We start from the raw sequence: 18,265 nt of genomic DNA, 5'->3' as shown, positions 1-18,265 counted from the left end.
CCATGCCTGGGAGAGGAACATTATTATTTATTATTACAAATTAATAATTATAATAAATAAGTGCTTATTTACTATAATAAATACTTTCCTTCCCTTTTTAAAGTAAACTAAGTAAAGTGAGGACTGAAATGGTTTGCCTATGATGACAAGCCCTGCTTTTTTCCCACTACTTTAATGAGATAGGATGCAGGCACTGATATCATCGAGGTGGGCAACAGGGGTTAAACTGGGCAGAATCCTCCCATCTTGCTGCATTCAGCATTCTGTGGGCACATGCATGTTTTTGTAACTATCCAGCCTCACTCACCCTTCAGCTTCCTCAGAATTTTCCTCAGCTGGGGAATTCTTGTCTCTAGCAGGTTCCTCTCCATGACGACTGTTTCTAAGCAGCAGTAGATAGTGTCCACAGGCTGTTCCAGGGCAGGTACTGAAGCTTCCATTTTCCCTTTAATTCCCTTTTTAACAAATTATTGAATTGAATTGAATTTTTTAACACCATTTAAAAAAAAATTTGAGTTCCAAATTCTCTCCTACCCTCCACTCCCTCCCATACTCATAGAGAAGGCAAGCATTTGATACCCATTATACATGTGAAGTCATGCAAAAGGTATTCTGTAATTCCCAAACAGAGAACAGTGGAACAGTGATGTGCTCACAGGGAAAGTACCACAAATGTCATGAACTGAATGGCTATTTCTTGTCTTTTCAGAGTCTGCCCTTTGTCACAGAAATGTCCACCCAAAAGCACCTTTCAATGTCATTGCTGGTTTAGGTTTCTGTGGTTTACTGCCAGGGATCATATCTCTTTTCACCTAGAAATTTCCAGCCTGGAAAGTATCACACTCATTTCTCCTAAAGTCTATAACAGAGCTTTGAAAGATGAACTGTAGTGCTTCTGTCTGGCTAGGAGGCACTCACTGTGCCATAATGCAAAAAGAAGATTGGAAAAACAAAACTCTGGTTCCTAGCCTGGCGCTTGTATTTTCATGCTGTGTGACCCAGGCCAAATAAGTTACTTCACCTTGTTTTGATGTCATCACCTATAAAAGAAGGATAATAATACTTAGATTATCTACCTTCTTAGAGTTCTAGCAAAAGCACACTTTAAGCCTTAAAGAGCCATTGAAAAAAAAAATTTAAGATGTATATTGAAAGTCCAGAGACAGTGAAATATTGGCTTTCAAATTTTCCCCCCAAAGATCAGTAGTACATCTCTCGTTAAATTAAAAAAAATTTTTAAATCTATAAATCTTAATTTCCCTCCCAAATAAAATTCAAATTGTGAGGCTATTACTATGATTCTGTAAGAAAGCGAGAATGAGGGGACAAGTAGGTGGCTCAGTGGATTGAGAGCCAGGCCTAGATACGGGAGGTCCTAGGTTCAAATCTCAGATACTTCCTAGCTGTGTGACCCTGAGCAAGGTACTTGACGCTGTTTGCCTCAACTTCCTCTTCTGTAAAATTAGTTGGAGAAGGAAATGGTAAGACACTCTAATATCTCTGCCAGTAAAACCCTAAATGAAGTCATGAAGAATTAGACACAACTGAAAAAGATCTGAATACCTCTAACTCCTTCTTTATTCTCCTAGGATAATGATAAACTTAAATTATTGGAAATACTTAATCAAACTGTTAGATAGGCATCTCAGCTTGGCCCTGACTGTATTTTTATGAACATCTCCCTCAAAGTCCAGGTCTTCTGACCGAAAAGGTCAGGGTTGGGGCTCATTCTCCTTGGGGTAGTGGTCATTTGGGGGGTGGGGAGGAAGAGTATATGTAGTTACAGAAAATTCCTTCTGATGACAATTAGCTCTGACTGAGGAACCCAGGAATCCCCAAACTCTCTAACCCACCAAGACTCCCTTTAAAGATAGAAACCTCTATCTCTGGTTTGCTGTGTGAGCACTTATATTCAGAGAAAGAAACACAAAACAGAAGGAGCAGCCAGGGACTTGAAGTCCAGGATCATTTTGCCTAAACAGCTCTTGTGCCTGCCACAGCTACAGCTTCTGGGAGAGGGAGAGGAAGAGGAAGAGGGAGAGAGAGAGAGAGAGAGAGAGAGAGAGAGAGAGAGAGAGAGAGAGAGAGANAAAATTTTAGCTATTTAAAACAGTGCAACAAAGTCTAGAGCTCACCGGGTAGCTTTATTGCTATGAAGCTATACATTTGATTTCTACTTTCATAGTGGAAATATTAGATTGATTCCTCCAGGTTGACCCTTACTATTCAGGCTAATACATCTAGTCTATGAATGATTTAATTGTATTTTTGATAACATAATTATTACACTGATTTCAAGTAAAATTTCTGGCATCTGAATACTGGGTCTCTCAAGCTATATCTCTAGTATTCTAGCTATTTACATCAATCCAACATGAATTGGAGCTATCTAGGAGGACTTCCTGAATTGAAAGAGGCACATTAGGAAGAGAGATGATAATGGGGGCAAAACAGATTTGGTCAGTGGTGAGCTGGAGCCAGTCTCCTACTGGTTTAAGAGAACTTAATTGTTAAATTTTCAGTGTGAGCATTTGCAGCTCAAATATCAGCAAAAACTATAAATTAGAACTTGATTTACTGTTTTATAGAATGTCTAGACTTAAGAAAGCGATGGAAAAAAATATTAATAATGCAGATTAAGCTTAAAAGTGTGTGAAGGGCACATTCTCCCCCTTCCTTGCAAGAGTTGATTATTAAACATTTATCAGTATATCCTAGCATATAGCAATGTCATAATATGGGTTTTAATTTTAGGTTTCTAAGGTCACTAGTATTAATATCTGACTCCTTTAGCTATATATATAGAATGTATATCTCTATGTCTTAGAGCAGGTATGGAATATTCTAGTTATTTAAAGTAATGTGACAAAAACTGGTACTTTTTAGGTGGACCTTTTGCAATGTATTTGAGCAGGTGTTTTGTACTCTGATTTCCAGGTTCCTAGGGGTAATTCTGGATACCTTTTATTCTGTTTTTCTTTTTTTTGAAACCTTTACTTTCTGCTGAGACAAGGGCTTAGCAAACAGGGGGTTAAGTGACTTGCCCAAAATCATTCAGTTAGGAAGTATCTGAGGTCAGATTTGAAACCAGATCCTCTGAGTTCGGGCCTGGTGCTCTGACCACTGTGCATGCTAGCTGTCCCTAACTTTATTTAGTCATTTTAACTATATAAAGGGACTCAAAACAAATTGAAACCTCCTAGGTGAAATTTTTGCCATATTATTGAATTATGTGTTTCCATTTTCCTATTGGCAATATTTGATTCCTTCAACCAGATTTCCAGAATTCTAATAGTTTGTGACAAGCAAATTTATAACACATTATACCATTTTTTAAAACCCTTACCTTCATATTGATTCCAAAGCAGAGGAGTACTGAGGGCTAGGCAGTGGGGGTTAAGTGACTTGCCCAAGGTCACAAAGCTAGGAAGTATCTGAGGCTAGATTTTTAAAAATTTTTATTTAATTACTTAATTCAGAATATTTTTCCGTGGTTACATGATTCATTTTCTTTCCCTTCCCTCTCCCTCCTCCCTCCCATAGCCAACAAGCAACTCCACTGGGTTTTACATGTATCTTTTTTTTTTAAACCTTTACCTTCCATCTTAGAATCAATACTTTGTATTGGTTCCAAGGCAGAAGAGTGGTAAGGGCTGGGCAATGGGGGTCAGGTGACTTGCCAGGGTCACAGAGCTAGGAAGTGTCTGATTTCAGATTTGAACCCAGGACCTCCCATCTCTGGGGCCTGGTTCTCAATCTACTGAGCCACCCAGCTGCCCCCTACATGTATCATTTTCAAAACTTATTTCCATATTATTACTATTTGCAATAGAGTGGTATTTAAAGTCTACATCTCTAATCATATCCCTACCAAATCATGTGATCAAGGAAATGTTTTTCTTCTGTGTTTCTACTCCCACAGTTCTTTCTCTGGATGTGGATAGCGTTCCTTCTCATAAGTCCCTCTGAGCCAGGTTTGAACCCAGGACCTCCAGTTTCTAGGCTTGGTTCTTAATCCACTGAGCCACCCAGCTGCCCTCTACATAGTACCTTGCAAAGGAAACTTGGTTCTATGTAGATTTCGATATATGCTCTGATTCTAAGGCTCAGAGTAACAACATATGATTCCATCATTTAAAATAAGAGCATTTCTTTGTTGTGACAATCTAAAACTTACTGGAGTAATCTAAGTTGTTGCGACCTAGTTGTATATATGTCTTATGCTTAGATTTGTAGTTTCCATGTTTAAGACGTACAGAAGAGTGCAGAAGAAAGCTCATGAAAGGACAAGGACAAGAAGGGTGGTGTTAGAACAATCATAGTAAAATTTAAATATATTTTAAAAATCAAATTGTACATAATAATGGTTCATAGTTTTAAATATAATCCTTTTTTTACCTGTAAATGGAAATATTTATTTAAATTTCTCAATTTCATAATAATACAAAACAAAGTAAAAGTTTAAAGATCTATAGTTGTCTAGTGACAAAGTCTGAGTATTCCAGATACATTTAGAGCTTTCAGATCACTATAGGTATACAACGCAAAATGGAATTATCTAGATGGACTTTAAAAAATAATAATATAGTTATATTCATGATTCCCAATTAAATTTCTAGTTTTCTAGTACTTATATAGAATTTGTTTAACTCAGTGGCATTAAACTCAAAGAGAAACAGGGGCCACTAGTCAATTTCTGCAATTTTGACTTAGTTTTAAAATATAATGCTAAGTTTTATTGTGTTTTAATTTTGCTAAATATTTACCAATTATATTTTAATCTGGTTCAAGCTACACTCAAGAACATTGTGGGTTGCAAGTAGCTCATGAGCTCCATATTTGACATCTCTGGTTTGTGATTTTCAAATATTCTCTTTACTTGTAGTAATTTAATATGAATTGAATTTCTCTAGGTGTACTTGTAATGCCAGTGTAAAACAAGCATACCCAGAGAAATTCAATTCATATTAAATTGCTATAAAAATATTTTAATAAATATTTAATTTATGTTAATTGATTTAATTTAAATAAAATTTTAATAAAAATAATTATATAAAAATATTTTATCCCTCTAGCTAGCTAAAGAACATTTTAACTCCCTAGAGCAAGGGAACACAGATTAGAGAGCTCTAGATAACTCTATTGTACAGCTAGCTATAAATAGGGCTTTTCTATTGTGATTTCTAAGTTCCTAATGATAATTTAATTGCTTCAGCTATATTGATAATCTTGTAGCTTTATACATTAATTCAAAACAAATTGGATATTTCTACATAGACTTGTTGCTATGTAGTTGTATATGTATCTTTTACTTTGGTGACCATTTCCCTAAGCGGGATATAGTATGCTATCGACTATGTTTCTAGGATTAGAGTTATTTGAAATAACTTAACACACATTGGAGCTTTCAGGGTAAAATTGGTTCCACATATCTGTGAATATCTATAAATTCTACCTGCTTTCCTACTGGTATTAGATTCTTTTATTTATTTTTGGAGCATTCTTTCTAAATAAGCCATCAAAACCCTTTTGGCATGATCCAGAATGATTTCTACAGAATTTAATTGAATATAGGTCTTCTGCTTAGCATCTTAGAGGAAAAGTTAATTTCTTCAGTGATATCTTGTAGAATCAGTTTAGAGAATTCCAACATAAACTAAAGCCTTTAGATAGACCAGTTGCTATATTTCCATATGGTACTTCTTGATCCCTTCACTCATTTTCCAAGGTTCTAGCTATTTGTGGCAAACCAATATACACAGGACCTTTCAAGGTGTACTTGTTATATACTTATATGTTTACTTTACTTTTTTTTTTGATACCATTTATTTACGAATGTCTCAGCTCCTCCCTTCCTTTCCCTGGGTATCATAGAAGGCATTATCTAAGAAACAAGATACATATATATAAATTATGTCTTTCATGTTTCCATGTTTCAGTTCATTCTCTGAAAATAACATTCACAAGTTATTCTTCAAATCTTAAATCTATAGCTGTTTGTAGTATTCTCTTGCTTCTACTCATTTGCTGTTCATTATCCCATATAGTTCTTTCCAAGGTCTTTTTAAATTAGCCCTCTCATCGTTTCTTATGGTACATATATAATTTGTTTTCTCCTAGATTTCTAAGGTCTTCATGATAATATTTGATTCCATTGCTTATACTGAGACCATTCTAGGTATTTCAGAAGAGTGACACAGATTAAAGCTTTCCACCAGTTCGTTATATATTAGACTGTAGTTTCTCAGTAGGAAAACTGGATTCTTTCATTTAGATTTAGAGCAATCTAACAAAAATTTGAGTGCTCTAGTTGGACTTCAGACAATGCAGTACTATGCTTGATATCTACCCAGATCTCTGGCTTTTAGTGGAAATGTTGCATTTCTCTAGCTATTTGTAACAATGAAATTCAATGACTGATTGCAACCATTTGAGCAGATGAATTATATTTGGACTTCTCAATTTCCAATGATAACATTTTATCCCTTCAGCTAGATAATCAAACATTTTAAACTATATAAAGTGATGCAACAAAATGGATCTAAATGGATTTATTAAATTATGCTGTTGTGTTATGTGTTTTCTACTTTGAAGAACATAATCCTACAAGAAATATTTCATCCTTTTAGCTAGATTTCCAGGATTTGTATAACTGGATAAGCTTTCAGGTTGACTTGGGTCTATGTAATTGTTTATGTGTAATCTAATTAGATAACTTGGTTCCTAATAGCATTTGGTTACTTTAGCTAGAACTGGAGCAGCCCCACCCCCCACCCCAATTTAACTAATCAAAAAACTACTAAAGCAATCTAAGTTGACTAGTTGCGATCTAGGCATATATATATCTTATATATTTCTATTCAGATTAGTAGGTTTCCAGGGGAAACATTTTATTTCTCCAGCTAGATTTAGCATTCTCATTCTCTAAAGCAACTTGACATAAATTGGAGTCATCTAGTTGGAAGTCTGAGAATTTAGATATATGGAGGATTTCTACTGAGTTTGTCTAGTTGGCTTTCAGATATTCTAGTTACTTGTAGTAATCTAACAAGAACTGGAGCTTTCTAGACTTCTACTTCGTTCTCTAGGTTCCTAATAGTAATATTTGATTCTTTAGGATATTAAGAGGAATTTACCCATTTAGACTAACGCAACATAAATTGGATTTTCAAAGTGGCCTTCTGCAGTGTGTTTAAACAAGTGTTTGGTACTTCCATTCTAGGTCTCTAGTGGCAAAATCTGATTTCTTCTCCTAAATTTAGAACATTCTAACTCTGCATGAGGATCCAACACAAATGTAAGCCTTCTAGGTGAACTTGTTGCTATGGCAATGTTTTCTACTTTGCTTTTCATGGACATAGTAGGAATATTTGATGTCTTTAGCTCAATTTTCAGGATCTGAGCTATTTCTAAGACAACATATGTTTCAGCTTTCAATCAAAAAGCATTTATGAAGCACCTATTATACATCAGGCACTGTGCCAGGCTATGGGGATACCAAGACAAAAGCAAATAAGTCCCTACCCTTAAGAAGCTTGTATGCTATCAGAGAAATAAGAAGTATGTGTATTAGTAAATACCAATTAAATTCAGAGGTAGTAGAACTAGGAGGTAGGGGAATTTGGGCAGGTCCTTATGTCTCAATTAAGAGGCATAGAGAAACTCAGAGATTCTAAAAGGTGGAGCTGACAAAGGTAAGACATTCCAGGTTTGGAGGCAGCTGGTAGAAATCCATGGAGATGGAAAATGAAATGTCATATAGAAGGAAAAGGAAGTAGGTCAATTTTAGCTGAAATGGAGAGTGTATGGAAGAAAGTAAAATTGAAAGTGTAGGCTAGGGTCAGATGTGAAGAGATTTAAATACTAAAAAGAAGACTTTGTATTTTATTCTTAAGGGAAAAGAGAGTCACTAGACCTTTTTGACTAAAGGAGTGGCAGAGACCTGTATTGAAGGAGTATCAATTTGTCATTTGTGATGGGGAGAGACTGGAAAAGGGAGAGACTTGAGGCAGAGAACTCCATCAATAGGTTATTTGCTATCTACAAACTATGGGCCAGGAATTATGCTAGGTCCTAGAAATAAAAGTGAAATAGTTTCTGTCAGGGACAACTAGGTGGCTCAGTGGATTGAGAGCCAGATCTAGAGGTAGGAGGTTGTCGGTTCAAATCTGACCTCAGATACTTCCTATCCTCATTGTCTAGCCCTTACTGTTCTTCTGCTTTGGAACCAATACACAATGTTGATTGTAAGATGGAAAGGAGGGTTTAAAAGAAAGAAAAAATAGTTCCTGCCCTGCCCTCAAAGACTTTACATTCTATCAAAGAGACTGGATTAGATGTTATTAGTATATAAAATATGTGCAAAATAGAAAGTAATCAGGGGTTGAGGGAAGATGTCAACAGCTGGGAGGATTCAAGTAGCAGAAGTGAGATAGGAACACAATCCAGGCTTGGAGGACAACAAAGGCACGTGGGTGGAAGACAGAGCATTGGAAAGAACAGAGAATAGAACAGTCTAGTTAGAATACAGCATGCTGAATAAGGATAGAAAGTTAGGGTGGGGCCAGGTCAGAAAGAGCATCAGTAGAACTTGTCTTTAGACTTAGAAGTGAAAGGGAGACATTGGAGTTGGTTGAATAGTGAAGTGACATGGTTAGACTCAAGCCTTATGAAAATTATTTTGATAGCTGTATGTGGGACGGATTGGAATGATGAGAGAATTGAAGCAGAGAGGTTAATAACACACAGTGAGGCAAAGAGGTGATGAGAGTTTGAACTAAGAAGTGTGAGTAAAGGAGATGGATGTGAAAGGGAAGGTAGAAAGAAAATAAGTATTCATGTAGTATCTGCTATGTGTTATTGTCTTAGAATGAAAAGTTTTAAGTTCTTTTAAAAGTGATTTTAGGGCAAGAAATTTGCTGCCTCCCAGAATCCAGAAAGTGAATTCCTTGCAGAAGATAGCATGAAGATGCCTGCAGAGACCACACACTGCTCCAAGAGATCCTGAGCAAACCTTTTGATGTGCTGAATTGAACTTTGGAGGGGTTAAATGCATTTGTTTCATTGAATGCATTTATTGTATGTTGTGCAAAAGGGAACTGCCCCCTAATTGGTTTGTTCTTTTTCTCTTTTGTTTACTTATTGTCCCCAAGTTATTGTATATTCTCCTTAAAAAAACTGTATGTATCTTTAGTTTGGTTGTGTTTGCAGGATCCATTGGAGGAAACTGGTCTCCCAATATATTCCAGGGGCGAATGTGGGTTTTGAAAGAAAAAAAATTGTATACTGGGGGAACTTCACCCCCCAGCATGTCTTGCACCTCCCCGCTACCTCCTGGCATGGGATTGGCCTATGAATGGACCAATCCTGTGCCAAGGGAGGACCTCTGAATTGGACCTGGAGCTAGTTCAGGGGAGTGGAGCAGAGCTAGCTTGCCAGAACTAGACATTTTTATTTGATTAATAAAGACTCTTTTTTCCTGATCTTTTTCTTTCTACCATCTTTATTTTTATCAACACAGCTACATGCAAGGGACTGGTCTATGCACTTTTAAAAATCTCATGTTATCTTTGATTTTTACAAATCTTTATCTTGAAATAGCTTATATAATCATATACTTTATCTCATAATAGCTAATGAACATAACATAATATATAATACTTTATTTCATAATATATAACGATACTTTATCTCATAACAGCTAATATATAATATATATTTAATATATTTTAATAACCTTTTTTTTTTAACCCTTGTACTTCAGTGTATTGTCTCATAGGTGGAAGAGTGGTAAGGGTGGGCAATGAGGGTCAAGTGACTTGCCCAGGGTCACACAGCTGGGAAGTGGCTGAGGCCGGGTTTGAACCTAGGACCTCCTGTCTCTAGGCCTGACTCTCACTCCACTGAGCTACCCAGCTGCCCCCAATATATTTAATATATTTTAAATATATCTTCTCTCCTGTAAAATAAACTGGAGAAGGAAATAGCAAGCCACTACAGTATCTTTGCCAAGAAAACCCAAAATGAGGTCGAAGTCAAGCCCGACTTAAATGACTCAACAACAATGGGTCACCAAATAGCAAAGTATGGAGGGAGAAGAACAGAGCAGAGCAAAGAACTGGAGAAAAAAGAAAGAGGAGATCAGAGGAATAAAAAGAGAAATGGACCCGGAAAAAAGCTAGGATTGATCCACAATTAGAAGATGGTATACAGATAACATAGCAAAAAAGACTGAGAAGGAACAGTAAGCAAGATAGGGAAAGATCCAAGAGAGTATTGTGTCACAAAAACTCAAAAAGAGAGGATCTAGGAAGAGGATGGTTAACTATGTTAGATGCAACAGAGAGGTCAAGAAAGGATGATCATTGAAAAGGCATTTAAGAGGTCACTGGTAACTTTGGAAAAGGAAATCTCAAGTGATAAATTTGGAAGTCAGATTGCAAAGGATTGAGAAGGAGACAGGAAGTGGAGATAAGTATAAATAGCAGAAATGTAGCACAGTTTTGTAGCTAGGATATTGGATAACCCTGGGTACGCCACTTACCCTCTCTATGAGAAGCATCAGTTTCCCCTATATAAACTGGGGATAATAATAAAAACCTACTTCAGAGCACCAAATTAGATAATAAATGTAAAGAGCTTTGCAAACATCAAAACTATTATTAGTATTATTTTTTAATCCTTATCTTCCATCTTAGAATCAATATTGTGTAGGCAGAAGAACGATAAGGGCCAGGCAATTGGTGTTCATTTTTTATTTGTCCAGGGTCACACAGCTAGGGAGCATCTGAGGTCAGAATTGAACCCAGGACCTCTGTCTCTGGGCCTGGCTCTCAATCTGAGCCACTTAGCTGCCCCTTAAAACTATTACTATTAACATACTCAGGAGGCCTTAGTAGTATGTCTATTCTTCTATAGAGGTTACTGTTTCTGTATTATTCTTTCCTTCTGAAAATTTTGCTTTATATTTCTTAGTATTGATTATGTTGGGCCTTTTTTTCCCCTTACTCGTTTTCTCAGGTTTTTCTTTTAGTTTACCTGGAAGATTTTTTCGTGTGAGGTTTTCTTTCCTTTCTCCCTTTTTTAGTGATTGTTCTTTTATTTCTTTTGGTGCATTTATTATTGTTTTGAGAGGTACAAGGCAACTAATACTTCCTCTCTAAGTCCTTTGAATGGAAATAAACATCTCAGAGGCTGAAGGGTGTGGTCCAAGGGCCAGCAGGAAATAAAGAACTCTTGGAAAACAAGTCCTTCACATCATAGTACAAATAGCTTAAATTAGCCATTTTAGAAAGGCTAAAGGCTTTGAGGAAAAGATTCGTTCAAATATTCTCTACAGAGGGTTCACAAGATTAAATGATCTAAATATTTCAAAAGACTCATAATTTATCACTGTCAGTACTCTCCATTGGCGTAGATCACAACCAAGATGAAAGAAAGATATTTTATCTTACCAATTACCTATAATAACAAATTTCCACATAAGTTTTCCGAAGTTATTTGATCAAAATTATCTGTCTCCTTTCCTGCTCGTGGAGGTGGCAAGCAATTCAATTTGGGTTATACATGTATTATCATGCAAACCGCATTTCCATATTGTTCGTTTTTGTAAGAAAATAATCATATAAAACCAAAACCCCAAAATAAAAACCCAAATGAACTAAAGTGAAAAATTGCAAGCTTTCATCTACATTACAACTCCCAACAATTTTTTTTTTTTTTTACTGCAAGTGGATAGCATTCTTTATCATAAGTCCTTCAGAATTATCCTGGATCATTGTATTGCTGAGAGTAGCTATGTCTTTCACAATTGATCATTCCACAATATTGCTGTGATTGTGTTCTCCTGGTTCTGCTTATTCCACTCTGCATCAGTTCATGTAGGTCTTTCCAGTTCTTTCTGAAATCATCCTGTTCATCATTTCTTATAGCACAATAGTATTCCATCACCATCCTATACCACATTTTATTCAGTCATTCCCCAGTTGATGGACATCCCTTCAATTTCCAATTCTTTGCCACAAAGCTAAAGTATAAACATATGATGGTCTGTGTACCAGGTTTCTTTTAAGCTACAGACTTTTTGCATGTATACTGGATAGCCTGGGTAGCCTTTCTGGTATCTGATATGTGAAGAATTAATGAGTACCTCTAAAGCAGCTGTTGTCTAAAACGTTTCCCATAAACGTAGCAAGCAAAACATTAATGACAACATAATGGTAGCACCCAAAGTAATACATTTATTTTTTCTTTTTAAAAATGTTTCATTAAAATTCCCAGGAATCTCCTTCCTTCTTTCCCTCCCCTCCTCTGACTAGAGAAGACATCATTTGACAAAAAGATACATGTGTGTGTATATATATAATATAACACACACACATCTTGCTTGTTTCTATTTATCATTCTTTCCCTGGAGATGGATATACACAAGTCATTCTTCAAACAATATTTCTGTTGCTGGATATAATGTTCTCTTGATTCTATTTATTTTATTCTTTATAATTTTATGTAGGTCTTTCCATGTTTTTTTTTCCTAAAATTAACCTGCTCATTATTTCTTATGGCACAACTATATGCTACAATTTGTTTAGCTATTCCCCAAATGATAGCCATCCCTTCCATTTCCAGTTCTTTGCCAACACAGAGAGCTGCTATAAATATTGTAGAACATGGAGGGTCTTTTCCTTTTTCCTTGGTCACTTTGGGAAATAAACCTAATAGTGGTATTGCTGGGTATACAGAGTTTTATAACTCTTTGGGTATATTCTAGATAGCTCTCCAAAATAGTTCAATCAGTTCACAATTCAACCAACAGTGTTTTAGTGTCCCAATGTTTCCAAATCCCTCTCAACATTTGCATTTTATCCTTTTATCCTTTTAGTCAATCTAATAGGTGTGAGATGAAACCTGAGTTGTTCTGATCTACATTTCTCTTTTTTAAACCTCTTTTTTAAAAAATCAATTACGGGGGCAGCTGGGTAGCTCAGTGGAGTGAGAGTCAGGCCTAGAGACAGGAGGTCCTAGGTTCAAACCCGGCCTCAGCCACTTCCCAGCTGTGTGACCCTGGGCAAGTCACTTGACCCCCATTGCCCACCCTTACCAATCTTCCACCTATGAGACAATACACTGAAGTACAAGGGTTTAAAAAAAAAAACAAAAAACAAAAAACAAAACGAAAAAAAAAATCAATTACGGGGGCAGCTGGGTAGCTCAGTGGATTGAGAGTCAGGCCTAGAGACTGGAGGTCCTGGGTTCAAATCCAGCCTCAGACACTTCCCAGCTGTGTGACCCTGGACAAGTCACTTGACTCCCATTGCCCACCCTTACCACTCTTCCACCTAGGAGCCAATACACAGAAGTTAAGGGTTTAAAAAAAAATCAATTACATTTAATAACACATTTCCACACAAGTTTTCTCAGGTTATATGATCAAACTTGTCTCCCTCCCTTTCTTTCCTTCCCCCTCCCGGTGCTGGCAGGTTTGATTTGATCTGGGTTACACATGTATTATCCTGCAAAACAAATGAGATAACTTTAAAGTAGCATAGTTCCTTTGCTGAAGTCCTCTTTGGGTGCCTGCCTCAGAATGACACAGGAACAACCCTGGGACTATAAAGGCTATGCTAGTGAAGCCAAACTATAAGGGTTTGGAGTATGGGCCCAGCCACAGACTGTTGGAGGACTAGCATCTCTGGTATGAAGGCTTGCTGCACTCTTTTTCAGGGCTGCTCATCCACCTTTGGTGTCTACTGCTCACTCAGTTCTCACCTGTGGCTCCAAGAAGCTTTAAGGTGTGCAAACAACCACACCTGGGTAAAACTCTCTTGGCAGATGGGCTAATACCATACTTAGGGCAACCAGATGGCCTTCAATGTGTTGGTGAGTTAGGAGAACGTCTCCCCAAGCATACAAAGACTTGTGTTAGCAGAATGGGTGGATGAAAACAATTTGTTCCCATGGCCATGAAGGCAGTGGAAGCAAGCACTGGGAAGCTCTTAGAGCTTGGCCAGACCAGGAAGACACCACGGTTATCCACCTGGGCCACTGCCACTCTTCCTGACTTTTGTCTTGCCCCTAAACTTTGATGACTCTGGAAGAGAAAGTCTTCTTTGAAAATGGAGAGGGAACATCAACCACAAAAACCTAGCTAAATGGGTATCAGCTCATCATCAGAGGAATGGTCAGCAAAAGGGTGATTTGGTAGAGCCATATTAAAAATTTAGATTTGGAGTAGTTGCCATTTACAATGGCAGAGTCACAGATCTTTTTTTTGAAGTATTAAAGATGTTGAGTATAGGGGCTCTTATTACTTACTGTATTTGGATCTCAATACTGTTGAGTCTTTCAGACCATTCTCTACCTTTAGAATCTTTTTTTAAACGCTTGCTGTTATTAGAATCAATATTGTTTATAGGTTCCAAGGCAGAAGAGCAGTAACCACTGGGCAGTGGGGGTTAAATGACTTGCTCATGGTCATATAGCTAAGGGGTATCAGAGGCCAGAACCCAGGACCTCCTGTCTTTGGGTCTGACTTAATCCACTGAGCCACCTAGCTGCCCAGCTTTGGAATCTTTTGATCAAATTTGGAATTAAGGAAAAAAAAATTCTCAAAGTGAATACCAATTTGCAACATTCCATTCTATATATATTCTCTACACACACACACAACATCAAAAACCCAAACCTACAGAGACTGAAATAACTGTGTGATGTAAAAGTATAAGTACAGGCAAACCCCTCAACACCTCTAGGTCTGTAAAATGAGTGAGTTAGAATAGATGACCTTTAAGGCAGCTGGTGGTGCAGTGGATAGAGTGCTGGGCCTGGAGTTCAAATCTAGTCTCAGACACTTCCTAGTTGACCTGGTATGGCCTTGGGCAAGTTCTTCAAATGTAAAATGGGGATAATAATAGCACTTACCTTGCAAGGTTGTTGTGAGAAACAAATGCAATATATATGTAAAGTACAATGCTTATTTCCTTCTCTCATTTTCCAAAACTAAAAATCTTGGGATCCTAGAATTAGGGAAATCACTGAGCCTAAGGGGAAATCAGGCTTGATAAGGAACCAACTTTCTCAGGAATGGAAAGGGCAGAAACAGAAGCTGGAAAACAGAAACTTCAGTGAGGAATCCAAGCCAAGTCTGTAGGGAGATCCAAGAAACACACAAACAGGAAGTTGGTGGAATGGTATTTTGTCTGAGGGTCCACCCAGGCCAAGGAAGGACCTGAGAGCACACCGACAATCATCAGGAATTCTTTTCATCATCTTTAAATGAGAAGTTTGGATGAGATGATTCCTGAGGCTTCTCTCAGCTTTAGTTCTAAAATCTCCTGTTCCATGGGGTAGGCAGCTGGATGGCTCAGTGGATAGAAAGCTAGGCCTGGAGATGAGAAGTCCTGGGTTCAAATATGACCTCAGACACTTCCTAGCTGTGTAAACCTGAGCAAGTAACTTAACCCCCATTGCCTAGCTCTTACTACACAGTATTGACTCTAAGATGAAAGTAAGAGTTAAAAAAAAAAATCCTATGATCTTTGACCAGTTTATCAGTTGAGGGAGTAATGTCATGGAAAGCTCACTTGGGCTCCAAAAATCTTTAGTCAAATTCCAAGTCTTTCTGAAATATATAAAGAAAACAGGATGTTATGAAGTTCCAAAGTCCTAGAGGTAAAGTTGCTAAAACTTGTCACAATATTAAAGTAGAACATTTGTGAGAAACTAACTAGCTGACTATTGCCAAGAGATTAAATATATCCTTTTTTATAACCCTTACCATTTCATCTTAGAATCAATGCTGTTCATTAGGTTCAAGGCAAAAGAGCAGTTAAGGACTAGCAATGGAAGTTAAGTGACTTGCCCAGAGTCACGCAGCTAGGAAATGTTTGAGGTAAAATTTGAACCCAGGACCTCCCGTCTCTAAGCCTGGCCACCCAGCTGTCCCTGAAATATATTCTTCTAGAAGTTAACTCCAGCTGGAAAGAGTGGTGTGATACAAAGAGCCTCCAGAATTTAGCATAATACTCTTCACATAACAGGCATTTAAAAGTTTATTGAATAGGTGAAAAGTTATTGTTTGTATATCTTATTTTTCTCAGGATACTTGGGCCCAGAGAAAAATTTCTCACTGGAAGAAATCTCTAGGACTCCATTACAAAGATGTCCATTTGCCTGCAGAGCAGGACAATTGCATCACAAGGAATAGATCATTATTTATATGTGACTTCTGAGAAGAGAGAACCATATGGAGGACACACTGTAATGGCACTATTGGAGAGGCCTGATATGTTTCTGAGACCCACAAAGCAAGAAGAAATAGCTACCACAAAGATTTGAGCCAAAGGTGCCTGATGTTGAGGCAGTCTTCAAGCAAGGAAGCCTACACTGACGGTACTTCTTCCACTGATTCCAGAAAGAGAGAGGGAGAAATATCTATTCTTATTTGGGAAGCATAGATACTGATGGGGATGCTGATTCCCATTCTAGGGGAAATTGGGCATGAATTTGCACTCACTGGAGATGGGTATTAAGGTGTAATTTTACCTTTTACTTCACATTTATTTTATTCCTGATTAAATGTTTTCCTTTTCAAATGCATATTCCTTCCCTGGTACAAACTAAGAATTCCCAGTTGGGATAGGAAATCAAGTCAACTGAAGCACACATCTTCCAAACTTTCTCACATAGTCAAGTGGAATACCAACAGCCCTGGGTAAGACAATGAGGTACAGTAGAAAAGGTACTGGATTCATAAACAGAAATCTTGGGTTCAAATCCTGGCTTTATTACCTGTATAACCTTGGGCAAGTTCCTTCATCTCTCTGGGCTTCATCAGTATATGCGGGATGGAGGACCATTCACCTCAAAATTCCTTCCAGTTCTTAATTTTGTGATCCTAATAAAGTTACCATGGAAACCTTATAAACATTATATAAAGGTAAGATTTCACCATCATCCATAGATTCATACTGAATCTACTATTTGCCTTCCACTGGATTGGGTCCATGAGATTTACCAAAAACATATTTCATGTGAAAATACACTTAGAAGGGCTCCTGTCATCTGGGGCCATTTAGTGAGAAAACGTGCAAGTGAAGTCATCTTTAAATGAGCCTTTGCTGTTTCAGGATTTGTAAAACACCAAAGTCCTTAAGTTACTGCCTGTGGCTGGGGCCTGAGAAACTAGCCTTCTTCAGAGCTTTACAGGGAACAGTTATAACAACATGCATAGAAAAATCTCCTATGGGTGGATTTTTCTAATACGATGCTTCTTTGGACAAAAAAGGGTTTAAATTATGCAATTATCAGATTTTTGCTTTTGGAGATGGCATGGATTACCCAGAAGTAGTGAGTCACACTTTTAGTTTTTGCTACTATAATAACAGGCTCTGTACTACTAGTTTCTGAGAATACAGAGAGCTTTGCAATTCATAAGGCCCTTCAGGGGATACAGAACACTTGAACAGAAAGTATGCCTTGGAGAAACACTGGCCTGGAACACAGGAGACATGTATTCTAGCCTTTGCTTTGCCATTACCACACTACGTTGCCTTGGCCTAGTGCCTTTTCCTCTCTCTGGTTTGCTTCCCACATCTATCAAATGAAGGGAGGTGAAGATAGAATATATTAGCTTATGTCATAAGGACAAGTGACAAAAGGGGTCTGGTGTACAGTCAATGGACTCTTTCAATGAAAATTCTATAGCTCTGGTGGGGGTCCATGGTCCTTTCCAGCTCTGATTCCCAGTTCAGGCACCAGGCTATGCTGGTTCTCTCCAACTCTTTCACTTTATGATCGTGCATCTTAACACTTAACTTAAGGATTTTCACTCTAAGGTAGGCAGGGAAAACTGTCATCCTCACTGCAGTTTGATGCCTGTAATTGCCTATGGTCACAAAAGAACACCTCTAAAACCCACCAAAAAGAAAGAAAGAGACAGAAAATACAGAATTTTTTATTTAAAATTTTAAAAGCCTAGATAACAGAATCATAAAATTAAAACATTTGGAATTCCACCCAGTGGAAATTGTGTGGATAAAACCATAATGGAGAGAATATAACATTTGTAACTTCTCATAAATACTTAAAGATTCAAGTGCTAGTACACCATCAAAATCCTAAAGCCATCTGAAGATGGCTTTACAGAAAATTAAGAGGCAGATTTTCTTTTAAAAAGAAACAATATTTTGCATATAATATGTTTTTTTTGTGAACACAGACATTAAGGTCAATTCGAAATGACCTTGAAATTATTGTTATCTATGAT

Source organism: Gracilinanus agilis, chromosome 2, assembly GCF_016433145.1.
Source record: "Gracilinanus agilis isolate LMUSP501 chromosome 2, AgileGrace, whole genome shotgun sequence".
NCBI lineage: Eukaryota > Metazoa > Chordata > Mammalia > Didelphimorphia > Didelphidae > Gracilinanus > Gracilinanus agilis.
This window is presented reverse-complemented; position numbering follows the sequence as displayed.